This window comes from Epinephelus moara, chromosome 12 (genome assembly GCF_006386435.1).
Source record: "Epinephelus moara isolate mb chromosome 12, YSFRI_EMoa_1.0, whole genome shotgun sequence".
In the NCBI taxonomy this organism is placed as follows: domain Eukaryota; kingdom Metazoa; phylum Chordata; class Actinopteri; order Perciformes; family Serranidae; genus Epinephelus; species Epinephelus moara.
The window spans coordinates 15,049,956-15,066,909 of NC_065517.1; the positions used below are offsets into that span (position 1 = coordinate 15,049,956).

Sequence of the window (16,954 nt, forward strand, 5' to 3'; positions counted from 1 at the left end):
GAGATGAAATTCCGCCTTCAGTGGCGACTTCCGTATGTGGGCAGACATTCTACAGCTCTGGGCCGACCCAAAGCTTACGTAACAGAGACGTTTGATGAGCTGGGACAAAAGAGTATTAAATTTAAAGATATCCGCCCATGCGGCCGACGCTTGTCAGACGTTATAAATTCAGGGCCGATGTGTAGTCCTCAGGCCGACGTCGGCCAGATGTATGTGCTATCTGGGGTGTTAAGTGCTGTAAAGTTTAGTTCAAATCAAACTTTATTGATATAGTTGATTCAAAACACACATTAAATATGGCTTAATAAAGACAATTTCAAACACAAGTACGCCAATTGGCTTCACAATAAGTCGCAGAACTGACAGACAAACACTTGTCTTTATCTGGACACATTTCCCCCACCAATACAACATGCTAACGTTATTAGCACAAGTCTATGGCATTTTACATTGTATAAATTAGCCTAGCGTCTAGCGATCTTTTCCTCTTCTCATATAAAACCAGGGACAACAGCAACATTTAACAAAGGTAAGGACACTCAATGTGGCTCCATTACAACTCACAAGGTTCACTGACGAAACAACTGTCTTATACTAAACACGTTTTCCAAGCAAATACAACATGCTAACGTTATTAGCGCCAGCCTATGGCATTTTACATGGTATACATTAGCCCAGCGACAAGCGGAGATTTCCTCTGTTCATATGAAGCAAGGATAAATCCGGAAGTATAAATCCCTGGAGGATAAATCACATACATGACTTAAAATGCTATTTTAGTGGAAGCTTTTCTGTCTTCACAATTTATTGTTTCTTATCTGTGAAATACAAGTAAATACAAGCTTCGTTTCCACTGAGGGAAAAGGTGTCAGTATACAGAAACAGACAGGAGGAGGTCTGCGTCACTGCGATGCTGAGCGTGAGGGTGGGCGAGTTCAACTTTCTGTCAACAACGGGGGTGTTTCACAGGTAACTTAGCCTGCCCTGAGTTAAAACAGGCAACTACTTGCAATGCACCATTCTGTAATACTGCCGGTTCACACCAATGCAACTAGATGAGATGGTGTATCATCTCTATGCAACAACTCTCTGTACTTCTGTTCTGATTTCCAGCTTTTCAGGCTTATATTGTGGCTGAATATAATTTGTAGCTTCGTAAAATATGAATGAGGATAGTGATAGTGAGATACTGGCTGCAGTTGTAGTTATAGTGACGAAACAGCAAAAAACAGAAACAAAACGAGTATCAGATGGACTGTTGTCACAATTGATATACCATAATAACATCAATAACCAGCGCCAATTACTCAGTTAGTAAAAATGTGTGTGTGTGTTAGCATTAGCCAGCAGCATCAGCGACAGTCCAACACCGGCACACTGTGAGGACAGAAACAGACGGCTTGGCGGGGATGTAGCACCTGCCGCAGCAAGAGAACACGCCGTCTGCGGTCATTTTGACTCGTCCAGCAGATTTTACTACAAGCCGACATGCTGTTAAGACAAGCGATGTTTTTGTCTAAAACCAGCTGCCGGCGAATTGAGCAGCTAAGTTGCAGGTGACACCATCAACGGTGGCAGTCGAGCTCAGACTGGCCTGTTCACGCCGCTGCAACTTTCCTCTGCAACGTTCTAAAAGGGCTTCATTTCATCGTGAATCATTGGTTTGAACTGGGCTTAACATTACTGCTCAACAAGTTCTATCAAGTGCATTTATAACGTATTCTTTCGGCTGAGAATCTGTATCGCTCATATATTGACATTGACTATCGAGTGGCTCTATCCTACAGAGCAGTGAAAAGGGCTTTTTAGCCGATTTTAAGGTTCAACGTTCAAGTCGAGTCTAAAGTCATCAAATTTTTGTGTCTTAAGTTTGAATCGAGTCCAAGTCATGTTACTTGAGTCCACACCTCTTCTGGTTAACATAAATCTTGTTTGTTTATTACCTAGACAAACTGTTGCAGTTTTGTCTTGATCTGAGCAGCAGCTGGTAAATTAAGTAAATATGCTATAGAATAGAAAACAGCCTGATCACCACACAAGGCTAAAATGAGGGATAAATCATTTCCCAAACACAAGGAGGAAAGAGATAGAAAATGAGTACCTTTTCAAAAACATTCATTAATATTCTACAGTTATCTTTTCCTTCCCCCCCCCCCCACACACACACACACATTCTGTATATACAGAGGTATTTTTCTGGAAAGTAATTATTCAGTGCGGCACTCCTTTGAAATGCCTGTTCTTGTGGTCGCTTTTATCTCACTGGGAATGATAACAACGCTTCTTGTTGATTAATTGAATTCATATTCTTGCGTGAGGTTGAATGCAAACAATGTGTGTGTGTGTGTGTGTGTGTGTGTGTGTGTGTGTATGAGATTCTAGACCATGGGTTTCCTGTATTTTTACAGCATTGGTTAACCTTGCATTAGCACTCTAAGCAGACAAAAGAAACAAAAACACTGAGGATGAGCATAGAGAATTACACGAAACATACTGTTTCTCAAACTTGTGTTTTCAAGTAAAAAGAGTAAAAAATATTTTGAGCCTTTTTTCGTTTGGCGTCTTGTTTCCATGAGCAAAATGGTGTTTATTTCAACTACATAAAAGGCAGTTTCTGACTGGTTTGTGCAGGCAACTAATTTTCTTTTATTTGGCGGTAAAGAGCAATGAACGAGGTTAGAAAGCACTTCAGGACACTTCACATCAAACAGCCAGCCACTTCATTTTAGGTACGTGTGTAGTGTGTGTGTGTGTGTGTAACCAGCCTGCCTCCCAGTCTCTTCTACAGCTCCAAAAATCCTGTCACTATAATAAGCCTGATCACTGAACAGGCCTATATCCATGGTGACATCTGTGACACACACACACACACACACACACACACACACACACACACACACACACACACACACACACCATTAGTGCTGCTCTATTTCAGCTCAGGCCTACATGCGTGTGAAGGCAGGCGGAGCTGCTCCAGAATCAGCACTCTGTTTTATCCTCACATCCTTCATCACTTTTTAATTTTCTGTAGTGAAACCTCAGATGACGATAAAACGCACAAGATAACAGTAAAATAAACAGGTCAGCACTGAATTTATTGTTGCAAAATGACAATGCAGCCTTCTGTATGACTACAAGGACTTTGATTCTTTAAACTCGTATCCTTCAGATTTACATCAGTTAAGATAAATGCCTCCGTAGAGAAAGTTTCACTACATTTTGCCAAGATAACAACCAGAAGACAAAGTATCGTTACGTCATCCTGCACACAGAGCTGACTGAGATGCTGAGTCAGGCTCGTGCGTCACAGTCTTAGATTGTGTAGCACTCTTGTTTTTTTACTTCTTTTTTTTTACTTTTTTCCATCCATTGTTCACCAGAAGCATAATGTATGAGTACAATGACTGCGGCGAGAACAAACTTTAAATTTACAAAGGAAGATTTCAGAGAATTCAAAGGAAATGTCATAAAGGTCGAAACTGGGATGTTCCAATTACATTGTCAGCTTCTTACAAAAATATCTACACAGGAAGCGTTCAGGCACAGCATTATGTGTGGGTCAGAGGGATCAGAGGCCACCACACAATCACCATAGCAATACACGGAAAATGTACGAAAATAAACTTGAATTACGAGAATTAAGGTCAAGTATCGAAACCTTCCTTTAGGAGCAGTACATAACGAACTGAATCATGACGCAGATTTCTGTGCCTCCTTTCTAAGCCAGATTGTGTCCATAGTGAGTATGCAGCTGAGAGAAAAAGATAGCATGACAGTAACATGTGAAAGTGAGGCTGCTGCGACCAGAGCAGAGTATGAAGTTAAACATGGCAGTGCAATGAGTGAACAACTGAGGCTATTTGTCACTGAATCTATGCTATGACTCCTCAAGACACAACCTGAGCTCACGTGTTTTGTTTGCCACCTGCTGATTATAGTGAAGGAGGTCAGCCCCAAAGATAGTGAGCGAAGTTAGCCTCACATTGGTAACTGACCAGGCTCCCTTAAAGTGGACTGTTAAGGCGGACTGGCTATTCTCAATGCAGTGACAATGTTAGTCGCCTTTAAACAGAAAATGGAGTAATGTCTAGCTGCAGAAGTGTTTCGTGAGTAAAGGAGACAATTATTGATCCCAACTCCCAACTATTTTGCTAGATGTAACTGTTATTTAGTGTTAAATTACTGTTGTTGGATTAGGTTTTATGTACTGTGTGAATAAAAGCTAATTTGTTAGTAGTGTTTTTTAATTCATATTTATACATCGACGTTAACTTGAAACTGTTAAGAGGTAATATATTTTTAAGCTTCATTTTGTGCTTTATTTTGGACAAAACGTATCGGCTCAGGCACCATTTCGATACCAGTACCATTTTAAAAGTATTGTTTTGGCACTGGTATCATATAAAATCCAAAACAATACCCAACCCTTGCAAAAGACAAACACGCAACAAACAACTGAAATCCTGTGTAGACATGGCGCTAAATTGATACCTCACTCCCCAAATTATCATTTCTATATCAATTACTCACCCGGTGTTACACTGAATTCAGGAGGAAAACTTTGTTAAAATTCAAAACATTTCCGCATTAACACCACAGGCACGCTACTTGTCCATGCCTGAGACTGTTGATATGAAAGTGTTTGGGAAGTACTGAGCATATGACTGGATAAATTAGACTTGGATTATACTGCACAAGTTGTGTGACAGTCTGTAAATGGATATAAAGATAAAGTTATAGCTTTGCTGTTGTTGACCGTGGACCCCTATGACTTCATTCACCAAGAATTGTCTCTGTTTTGGGTTCTTAATTCACAGTGGAGGCATGCAAGAAAAGCAAAGTTTTCTTCGCAAATTCAATGTAACACGGGGCGAATCACTGAAATACAAATGATCATTTTTGGGGTGAGTTATTCCTTTAAGTCCCTAAACATCAGGATGCCCAGTGGCCTTTATCATCATCAATTGTCTCTTGGCAACTCTTTCTAAAGAATCGATTAATTATTTTGTCTGTAAATGGTCAGAAAATAGCCAAAAAATCTCATCCAGAACTTCCCAAATTAACATCTTAACATTATTTCTTTTGGGAATAACTAATTGATTATTTGAATAATCATGCATGAAATTTACTGGAACTCTTTCAGTAGCAAATCAGATTACTTCTATTGAATGTCTGCTAACCACAACACACCACAGAACATGACAACTGAGCAAACTCTACTGACACAAAACATTACATGCACTCGAAAGCCACAGAAAAAAAATAAGAAAAAGGACGCTGAGTAAGATGACTGATATTCTACATGGACATGTATTCATATGATATGTGTGCTCACTGGTATACTGTATATCTGAAACAACTATCTATGTCTGTGGTTCTGAACATGCTTAAGACAGCAGGCTAACATTCTCAAAATCACACTGACAGTGAGTTTTCCTGGATAAGCAGTGCAGCTGTGACACGTTATGCCGACTAAAATATCTTGCTGTAGGTAATGAATGTATTTTCACAATCAATATCAGCAAAATACAAGTGGATATCACAACGGTGATTTTCTGCCTCTGCTACCTGTTTCTGTCTCCCTGTTTGCTGTAAATTAAAGGCCCAGAGACCAGACCTGGGGACTCTCGATGCTGCCCTGAGCCTGGAGAGGAGCAACAACCTGGCCTGAACGTCCAGGGCTCCCCCCTACTCCTCCCCCTGGAGCTCCAGACCTGACAGTGATAAATGAAACACTGCAGCTAATGTCTGGCTAGGGGATATTGGAGAGTCTACACACACACACACACACACACACACACACACACACACACACACAAAAAGATTGCCTCAACTGCAGTGCAATTAAATCTACAAAGTAACCTCCCCCCACCTTCTCCTCCTCCTGTGTCTCTCTCTCTCTCTGATTGCCTGGTTTCTTCATCTTCCTCCTGCTCCCCCCTTTTCTTATCATCCTCCCTCCTCCACCCATCTTTCTCTCTCTCTCTCTCTTTCCATTTATTTCTCCCCGCTACAGTGTTCCTCCCTCCCTCCATCCGAGCCTCTCAATCAGCTCCTCTGATTGCCATCATCATTTTTATTACTGCCCATCATTACAACCATCAGTGTTATCCTTATTGTTCTGCTGCTGACAGCCTTCTGTGCTCGTCTCACAACACACAGCGCGTCTCAAGAAAGATGTGCTTGAATATTTTAAAGGTTTTATGTTTGAAAAACAAACTGCTTCATGGGCTTCAATGAGCTTTAGACACAATGGCCAAGGTTGTTGTTGAGGAGATGCTTCCGCTTGTTTGTAATTAGCCCAAAAAAATGATGAAGGTTGTACATATTGGATTTACATTGTCGAGACCAGAGTTTCTCCTGGGAAACTGCTTAGCAAGAGCATTAAGCTGGCAATAAAATACAAGTTTAGCTGGTCAGTAAATGTACAACCATTTACTGTATCTTTAAATCGATGCTTAAAGTAAAAACACGTGTCCAGCTGGAGATAGTAAAACCTCAAAGTAGAGGTGCCAGTGTTGGTGTTCTTTCCCTATTTTGGTCTGTTAGGATCCAGACTGCCCTCAGATCTCTTTTTTGAAAACAGATTACAATGGGTTTGGGTAGGTTTTACATGGTTTGTTCCACACCAGATCCCAGATTTGACCCTTAAAGCCAAGCTCAAACTACACGAGTTTTTGGCCGATCTATCCCTGTTTCACCCCTCCCCACAATCGGAGGAGAAATCTACAGAAGATTATCTGGTGATGTGACAGGTTTACAGATCCACTTATAAACCTCCTGAACTGCTCACAGACTCATCAGAGCTGCCCTGATAATTTCAAACATATCTCATTTTTTAGATTTGAAAATCTGAATGATTCCCCTTGTTAACAAAATGACCAAACCATCCCTCTTCAGCTGAGTCCCAGGCACTGTTGGAAGATTTTTTTTTAGCTTTCTAATGATATCAGTGTTGGTTTTGTTCTCCAAATAATAACCAAAATATGTCAAATTACATAATGACTGTCACCAAGTCACGATTTTGAGTTTTTAATATGGTGGCCAAAAAGATGCGTGGCAGAGCCTTTTAAACTGGGGGCACATGCTGTACTCCAGGGGCTGTATTAGGGTGACATAGAAAAGCTCAGGGATACTTTTATTTTATAGCCATTGAGGTAACAAAAATAAAAAGCATACCCGACAACAGATTATATGTTGGAAGATCCGTGGTCCGTTTAGTGAATGAAGTTAGCAAACACAGTTAGCAATGGACTTCACACAGAAATAATTACAACTTGAATGAATATTTCAAGAAAGCCCCTTTTTTTTACTTTTTTGTTTGGTCGAATCTTACAGACTACAGGAATAGGCAATAATGGATAATCAGACTTATTGAAACAAACCATGTCCGCATTAAAATCCATGAATTGCCTACTGATTAAGGCTATGACTACGTCAGTATAAATAATAATGTCCTTATAAGACGGTAAAACCCATTGACTACTTATTCAATATTCAATTATTATTGATAATATGTCACATTGAAATGTAATTAATTGTTAAGAACTGTACTAATTGAACATTATCCATATTTTCCATAGTTTCTCCTTTTACTTACCACCAAATCACATGGTTTAATGGGAAACTTATTCCGAAATTATTCAGAAACTGCTGATTGAAGTGTCACCACATCTCTGCAAGGATTCATGTTTATGAATGACGGTGTGTGAAAGCCTGATGCAAGATATATTTTTGTGGTCACAAAATGCTCTGACAATATAGAACTATCTCCCACACTACACCTTCTTCACCTTGTAAATGTATTAGAAAGGTGTGTTTCCTGCTCTGCTGGTCTTTTCTTCATCTTCTCTAAACCTTTGAAACACTTGATTGACAGCTATGTGTGTAGTTAGAGTGGTGCCTTCTATGTGTGTGAGTGTGTGTGTGTATCGATCAGTCAGAACCATTAGTAGTGAGGCTGTGTGTGTGTGTGTGTGTGTGTGTGTGTGTGTGTGTGTGTGTGTGTGTGTGTGTGTGTGTGTGTGTGGTGTAGAATGGTGTGGCGCTGTGAATAGTACTTAATGCACTTTGCACTTAAAAAGATGGCGGACTGACAGTCCTTTCAGGCATAGAAACTGTAAAATCACTGTGTACATCTATATATTAAAGTAATGGCTTTTTGAATTCACACATAAATGTACTGTAGGTCTATACAGTGAACAATGTTGCTGTAGAATAGTAAGGGTCACAGTGCTCATGAGATATTTGGCACACTAGATTAGTCATTTTTAGTAAATGAAAGGAGAGGTTGTTTACTGCAACATGTATAAAGACTTTTATTAACATCAATACATTTATATGTTGAGCAGGCTGCTCTTCATCCAGCTGTGTACATTATTGTCTCTTGGCTCCTGTATTTAATATTAAAACTACAGCTAAACTATAAGGCACTTTAGTATTGCTATGTTTAGCAGGTAGAGGAGGAACTGATGCAACATTGTAAAAGTACTCACAAGTTAAAGTCCTACACTGAAAATCTTATGTAGATAAAAGTAAAGTAGTAACATTTTACTGATAATTCTGTTCTTTTACTTATATGACATTTTAAATCCAGGACGTTTACTTAATCACAGTCGCTTGAACAAAGTGATGCAAACCATGAATATGTTACATTTGCACGTTTCACATAATATCAACATTCCTAAAGTGACAAAGTACATGAGCTGATTTTGTGATTGAGAGGTGGAGGGGATGGTGGATGGCCTGACTTCTAGGTGAGACACCTGCCAAGCCATAGACCGCTGTTTGAGACCAGCAAACAACAATAATGTTTGTTTTTAGATGACACTTGGCTCAATGTAAGTGGCACCAAACGTGGATGTTTTTTAGCAGCATATCACAGCATTTCCATGCGATTTCCAGCATTTCTAGCACTGTCATGTCTGCTGCATAACAATGTTTAAACCATCGCTTCTAAGACCCTGTGCAATTTACATACTCTTTGCAATATCCCATATCTTATTATACTGTGTACATATTGTAAATAGTCTTGTGTACAGTAATTCAATTTAGTGCCTTTATATATATGTATATGTATATTTATCTATATGTATATATATATATATATATATATATATACATACACTGTATACATATTTTATATTTTTAGATTAATTTTCTTTATTCAAGCAAACCCTCCTTTTTCTGTCTGTGCTTTGAGCTGCTGTGACACGTGAATTTCCCAAGTGTGGGAATAATAAAGTTTATCTTATCTTATCTTCTCTTCTGGCACTGAACCTGAGTGTTTTTTTACAGACAAATTGCTGCGTTTCCAGGTGGCATTTGAGAAGTGAAGTTTTAACATACACACTATAAAATAAAATACAACTGTATAGCGTATCCATGGTTTGCAGAAACACATAATATGAACATTCTTTCAATAGCTGGGTTGTTTACTTTTTAGATGATAGTATTTCCACTTGGAGTTGGAGTACAGTTCACCCCAAATAAAAGATATATTTTTTCCTCCTATCTGTGGTTCTATTTATCAATCTAGGTTGTTTTGGTGTGAGTTCCCATGTGATAGAGATACTGGCCATAGAGATACCTGCCTTCTCTTGAATATAATGGAACTAGATGCTCAAAGCGCCAAAAAATACATTTGAAAAACTCAACAGCAATGTCTCTTTCCAGACATCATGACTCATTTACTCAAGATAATCCACAGACCTTGTTGTGGGCAGTTTCACGTAGGAACTATTTTCTTTCTACCAAACTACTCCCTCCAACCTACTGCTAGCTCACCTAGCACCGCTGAGCTAGCTCACGTTACAGCTCTGCTGAGGGGGATGCCATTAACGTTTACATGTCGTGTTGTGACGAGCACAAGCCTCTTATCGATGAGTAGATGCACATTTCCTTCTGCACTGTGCTTCAGTTGGCAGGTGCAGTTTGGTAAGAAAAAAATATATACATATTTTGGATTTTCTGGATGTGGTGAACTGTCCTGTAAGTAAGGCATCTCTTCCATCCACTACTACCCCCTTTACATCTAGCATAATCCTAATTAAATCAGATAGAACAACATTAAAACTGAATATCAGAGTGACAACACAGTTAACCTTTCAGCCTCAGTCTGTCTTGTGTGTACTTCCTCTCCATCTCTCATTCAGTGTCGAACTATAGCTCTGTCTCATCTATTATGTGTCTCACATTCTCCCCTAAACGCCCGTCATTTCGCCCGTCAAGGTTATCAGGACACCGTGTAAACAACAAAGAGCTCTGCTGATGGAATCACACACACACACACACACACTTTCATTCACTTGCATCCCTCTGTGTTGTCGTGGTAACCGCTATGACAGAGGTAAGATGGATTGAGGAGCACCTGAACCTGATAACGCTGCACAGTCACTCAACATGTACAAGGGACGTGATGGACGGACTGATACGGGTTTACAGCACCGGCTTCACCTGGATTCACCTCATCTGATAAACTACATGGTCACAAGTATGTGGACACCAGAGACTTACACCAATGTGATTGCTTGACAGTGGTGGAGGAAGACTTTATATCATTTATTTATAAATAAAAGTATTAATACAACACTGTGAAAATTGTTTCTTACAAATTCTGCAGTGAAAATGTTACTTAAGGAAAATTATGTGTTGTATACTGTAAAATACAGGCTACTTCTTATATTAAAAGTAAATGAATCAGGTCAGAAAAATCTTCCCTGGGACTGTCATACTATTACAATGATATCACTGAATTATTATGATTTACACATTAATTTAAAAACAGGATTTTACTGTTGTAGTTGGTCACGGTGGAGCTCATTTTGATCTATTTACTAATGATTTTTATATAACGAATTAATCTGCTGATTATTTTCTCCCTTGATGGATTATTGTTTGTAAAAATAGTGGGAGATGCCATCACATTTACTCAGAGGAGGGACACTTAATACTGCAGAGATCGCAGACTCTGGCTCAAAATAACGTCACCAAAGCAAGGTGGCAGCAGCCATATCCGACATATTTTAGCTTCATTTCTGTACAGTCGGGGTAGGTGGAGATGCGTCGTCCATCTTTATGTAGAGTCTATAATTTGAACATCTACACTTCCAAGACAACTGGGCGAACTTTGTCTGCTGATAAAAGTCGGATATTCCAAAAGCTCCATAACAGCTGAGGCAAGATAATCCAAAATGATGTCTTTAAATTGCTTATTTGTCTGAGACATCTTAATCCATGAGTGTTTAATTCACAATAATATGTGTCAAGGAAAAAGCAGACAATACACACATTTAAGAAGCTGCAACAAAGAAATGCATGGTATCTTTTACTAAATAAATGACTCTGAGGATTTGTTCATTACCGCAATTATGGTAATTTCTTTAAAGGTCAATTGTCTTTCATATCATAAACTAGACCATTTTTGTCTATCATTGTCCAGTCCTTTTTGTCTTTGATTCTGAGGTGCAAAAACAAAACAGAGCAATGAGTATTTCCAGTTAAAAACACTGATACAGTTCTTCACCAGCTGAACCTAACTGTGCTAACTGTTAATTGCACTACAGCTGGAGCTGCTGTGGGCTGTTTATATGGAGAGGACCAAAACAGCTGGTCGAAGGGTTTTTGGCTTCAGCTGAGTTGCTGCATTCAGCTCACAGTGTGTGGTGCCAAGAAACAACTTTTTGACTCTTTCAAATCAAATTGAGTCCCAGTTTAATTAGTATAATATCACTCCTGATATTTATGTCAAATATTCCCGTAACAAGTTCCATAAAAATAAGCTGCAACAATAATGATTTACACCTACACGTACACCTGCTAATTAAAAGACCAGCTGCTGGATGTCTGAGTGCATCTGCATAAGGCTGTGATGAGGGTGACATTAACTACTTCATTAAGCTTCCCGTTTCACTTTTTCCTTTCTAAGTGTGTGACAGTGTGGAGGGGGAGGGGTTTAGTCTAATGTCAGCAGTATTAATGTCCAGGTAACGTCAGAATACAAAGAACAAGCATAAGATTTTTAAAAAGCTCTTAAAAGGCCTTATTTAGAAACAATTAACCACTGAAAAAGGGGTACATTTCAGGCTATCCTGTATGAGATCAGACTTGTAAAGCACCTTTGATACTAATCAGCCTGATTTACCAACAAAAACATTGATTTTTTATATTATTCTGCCGTTATTACACCTTTATAAGCAACTAGGGCTTGTGACAACAGACATCTACTCTTTATCATTAATTCAATCATAACTGACTTTGTATTTAAACTCTTTTTTTTGGTTTGTTTTTTGTTTCATCTTCTTTAAGAAACAGCGTCAACAGCCACGTCTTTGCAGATCTGTGGTGCTGAAGTTCAAACAGACAGTCACACGGATCAAAATTTCATTTACTGGAAACCACTCTAATGATAGATTCATTTAAAGAGACATGTGCTTGTTTTTCTTGAGAGGCCACTATGGTTGAATAGTTGTTGTTTTATTGTGGATTTTTGTATTATATGATTTATTTGTTGCATTTTAAATGTGTTTTGATACCTTGGCCAGGTCTTCCTGGTTAAATGAAGGTTAAATGAAAATAAGAAAAATAAATAAAAAAGACATTTTTCCAGCAAAAATGCCAAGTATGTGCAGGTTCTAGATTTTCAAATGGGCGGATATCTTGCTTTTCCTTTGTCATACATGATGGCAAACACAATATATTAGGGCATATCGTAGGACAGACTATTGGTGCTTTCACAAAATATTCACACGATGCAGCCTTTTAAACCAGGAAAAGACAACATTTACAGTATGACTATAGCCTATTTTCAAAATCTAAGACGATACCTTGTCTCTTATCATGAAACCGATACAGTATCAATAAATTGGCTATCCCTATTTACAGCCCTTGTTGAAAGCATTTTTCGTATCTAATGTCTGCACAACTTTTATCACTACTTATGTGTCAGTTATCCACAATGTAGACAAAGTGACATGACTGAAGCATTCTAAAGTGGCAAACTATTTGAAATCATATTTCAATGTTCTTAGTTTCATCAGGATATCGAATCTAGATTGAAATTTTGAACCCTTTCTGTATGATTCTATAATCTAGGATCTATAATCAAAAGCCTCCAAACAGCTAATAAATGGACCGTATGGTGAGATTATATTGTCAACTGCTGTTTCCAAGGTCGAGAAAGAACTTTCAATCTCTACTTTATAGCCAATATGAAAGAGAACTCCTTAAAGAGTAACTGAAGATCTTATTTTTGCTGACCTCTGGTGGTTTAACTTTTCACCTCTCTGCAATGATGTACAGGTGTACTTCAGAACATTGTGACATCACTGTTGGGTGTGGCTACAGGTGCAACAGAGCTCATTTCTGACCACAACTACCTAACTACTGTTTCCAAGGTCAAGGGGCAACTTTCAGTCACATCTATCATCCTGTTTGCACATGTCTGAATCTAAAACCGCTCCAATTCAACTCTGATCGCGTAACAATATTCATGTGGTCAAACAATATGGAAACAACTGCTTTGGGTCTTAAGTTAAGGCTTCTGGCCCGGCTTGGCCTGCTTCATATTCTTTGGGTCAGTTAAAAAAACAAACAATGATCACATTAACAAAAAGGCATACCGAACGTCTGCATTTTAACCCGTATATCAAGGTTCCGCCCTTATATTGACAGGAAACCCTATCGCCAAAACACTTAAACAATGATCAAACTGATGTAGTCAAAGATGTCCAAGTATTCAAACACAAACCTCGTGCTTGGCGTAGGGTTGGCCTTCCTCTGGCTGCTAGTGGACTCTTCGAGGTCAAGCGTCCATTCTTGTCCAGTTCAGACACGTTGTTTCGTTCTTCAAATAAATACAAATACTTTGCTTCCATCGAAATTACAGGTCGACTTATCGGATTTTGTGGTCACGCTACACTTTGTCTCCGAAACCTGGTCGGGTCCGATGGCTCCAATGCGGAATATCGTTCAAAAAGAGGAAAAACGCTGGTTTTGTTTTGTGGTTTCCAAAGCCCTTTCAGAAGCTGAGTTTTTGGTCTATTGAAAGTACTTTTTCTCTCTCGTCTTTTCGGAGCCGAAGCAGAGCTTGTCCCCATCCACCACCACCACCACCACCACGCCTGGACATTTCTTGATTTCCTCTGGCGCTGCAGCCCTGAGCCAGACAGACAAAGGAGGGGAAGCCCTGCCAAGTCTCTCCACTGCAGGCATGGCTTTTTCCTTTCCTCTCTGCTCCCTTGCTCTTTCTTCGTCTCTCTCGATTGTGGCAGCGTTCCCGAGAAGCTTTGGCGATGCTCCAGCATGTCTGCCACTCCGTCTGAACCTTTCCATCCATCCATCCATCCATCTATCCATCCATTCCAATCGTCCCTTTCGCGATGGACCCCCGCCCTCCTAACCCACATCCTCCTTCCCTGTCCAACCCCCTCCAGTCCGAAAAACACTGAACACACTTTGGGTAAATCAGTCCAAACAGACTCTAAAAGACTCAAACATCTGACATCTTCCTATTTCTCTCTGTCTCTTTAACACTGAACCCAAATGCCACTGAGTCGATATCTTCCCCATGCAACCTTTACACTTACTACTTACTACTGTCATCTTTCTCGTTTCAATGTTAGAGGGTGGAGAGTGTGTGTGTGTGTGTGTGCGAGTATGTCTGAGTGTGTCTTGTGTCTTTTGTTCAGTGCCAGTGCAGATCTATTCATCATGTGCCAAGACTCAGCGCCCTCACTTGTAGTGAAGAGGGGGCAGGTTGGTGCCAACTGCCCCGACTGCCAACTTAGTGCTGCTGTCGGTCTGTTTGCACACACAAAAAACTCCCTATCTCACAAACACACACTTTTGTTTAAACCATTTACATGTTAGAGTGACAATTATCCTTCAGAAAAAATAAATAAATCAACAGATGCATGGATTATGAAAAGCAAATACTGATATTTACGAATTAAAGCTGCTAATACCTGATATTTATTGCCTTTTTCAGTGTATTCAAATTAAGGCCAAGCAATATTTTAATATTATATTTATAGACTTTATACGATCATGTCGATATGTCATTTTATTTTACAATATTTGTATGTCTAAATTATTGGTTCTCACTGTAATGAAAAACGTATGAATGTAGAATTGTGCACCACCCTTATGCATTTCATTATGGCTTGGATGTGATTTTGCAGATATTTCCATATCATGATTTGATGCCACTAGACACTAGAGGACTTTAAAAAGAGCATTTGTAAAGAGTTAAGTCTGACACCCTCACACATCTAAAGACAATTTGAGTTCTAAATCACAGACAATAAGAATCTTAAAAGACTGAGGATCTTGCAGAGTCACTATTTGCAGAACTACAGGTAGATTCCTTTTGAAATTATTTCCAATCCTGCTCCTGGTGGAAAATATCACGCCAAACTCCCTTTAACAAATACGACATTTTGACAATTCCTTTGTGTCCGCAAAAACACATTACTCTACAAAAGCAAAATAAAAGGCAACAGTATCCTTGTCAATTTGGCATCAATATAATCTATAAAGAAACTATAATTCCGTACAAAATTGAAATTTTGGATTTTGTTGCCTTGACTTGTTACCAGCCTCCATTTGTTAGCCATGCTGTTTTAGTGGGAAGAGACTGTGGGAACGAGAGATGAACCACTTCAAAACTTAATTTGTCTTACTAAAATAAGGGCCGGCTAGTGGATCAGATACACACTGAATTGAACGTGGACTCTCATTCACTCAACAACTCTATGAGTTTCTCCTCATTTTTCACAGTACAAGAGAATTCAGACTTGCTCACATGCTTGCGCCTTCCCGGAGTTCCCTCCCTGTCTACCCACTAGAGAGAGCGCACCTATTTGTTGTTCACATGTTGACATCATTGAATTTAAGTATTTGCATAAGCAAAGATTAAATATTTGGGATAATATTAACATGTTTGATTTTGTCAGAACATCAAGACAAGGTATGGCATAAGAGGGAGTACCACCAATATTTAGAATTTCAATATGTTATTTCTCTGGCTGTTTAGCTGTAAAATGAGAGGGTTGCTCCGGGTGGTGGGCAGTGTTTGGTTCTTTCGTCAACTATTTCCTTTATTTTACAGCTATGCAGTACACTATTATGCAGTAACAGAATCTCATTTCATATTAGATCAGCACTTCCTGGTTTGACAGTTTGACCACAGTTCAGGTGCCGTGACTGACACGATTGACAGCTGCGTTTCTGATCGGTTGTTTTTGGTGCACTGTTGTCAATTCTGGCGAGTCCCATTAGAAGAAATAGGGAGAAGAGGAGGCACATGATTTTTTTTTTTTTACAGGTTATCTGTCTCATGTAATTCTTTCAATATACAGTAACTTCAGCAAATATGACACAAAGTTATTTTCATAAAAGTTACCAACTGGACCTTTAAGAGGACCTTATAGTAAGATTGCTTTGTTAAGTGCAAGGATGGTCAAGAATGAACTGTCAATCTCCATTTTGGGTGTAAAATGGAAATTTGAGCATCAGCAGTTTCCTGACAACTGGATAAAACTGCTGGGGAACACTGTGTTAAACCATACAAAGCTCCACAACAGCTACTGAACTGGCTTCTCTGGTAAGATAGTTTGTGAGCTGCTATTTGCAATGTCACTTATGAACTGTCAGTCTCAATAATCTATGTGGTTTAGTCACAAATTTATCAGCCAGTATACAGACCTAAAATGTGTGAAAGGTGCTGGCAGTGAATCACTTGGATCAGTGCAACCCTAGTTTAGTAATGGTGTGGAAACAGCAGCAGGAAGGGGAACTGAAAGGAGTGAAAGAGGAATACCACTGTACAAAATGAACAAGTTGTATTCTTACAAGTATACAACACAATATCAGGGTTAATTCTCATACATTTCCATACGCGTAGTGGCGTTTTTAACTAAGTATTTTGGTTAATATTTACAGTTTTCAAGAG

General features: G+C 39.1%; 1 protein-coding gene across 1 annotated transcript in view; it reads right to left on the bottom strand.

Moving 5' to 3' along the window:
• msraa (methionine sulfoxide reductase Aa) overlaps positions 1 to 16,954 on the bottom strand; it is a 53,165-nt gene that overhangs the window by 35,690 nt on the left and 521 nt on the right. The window lies entirely within an intron of this gene.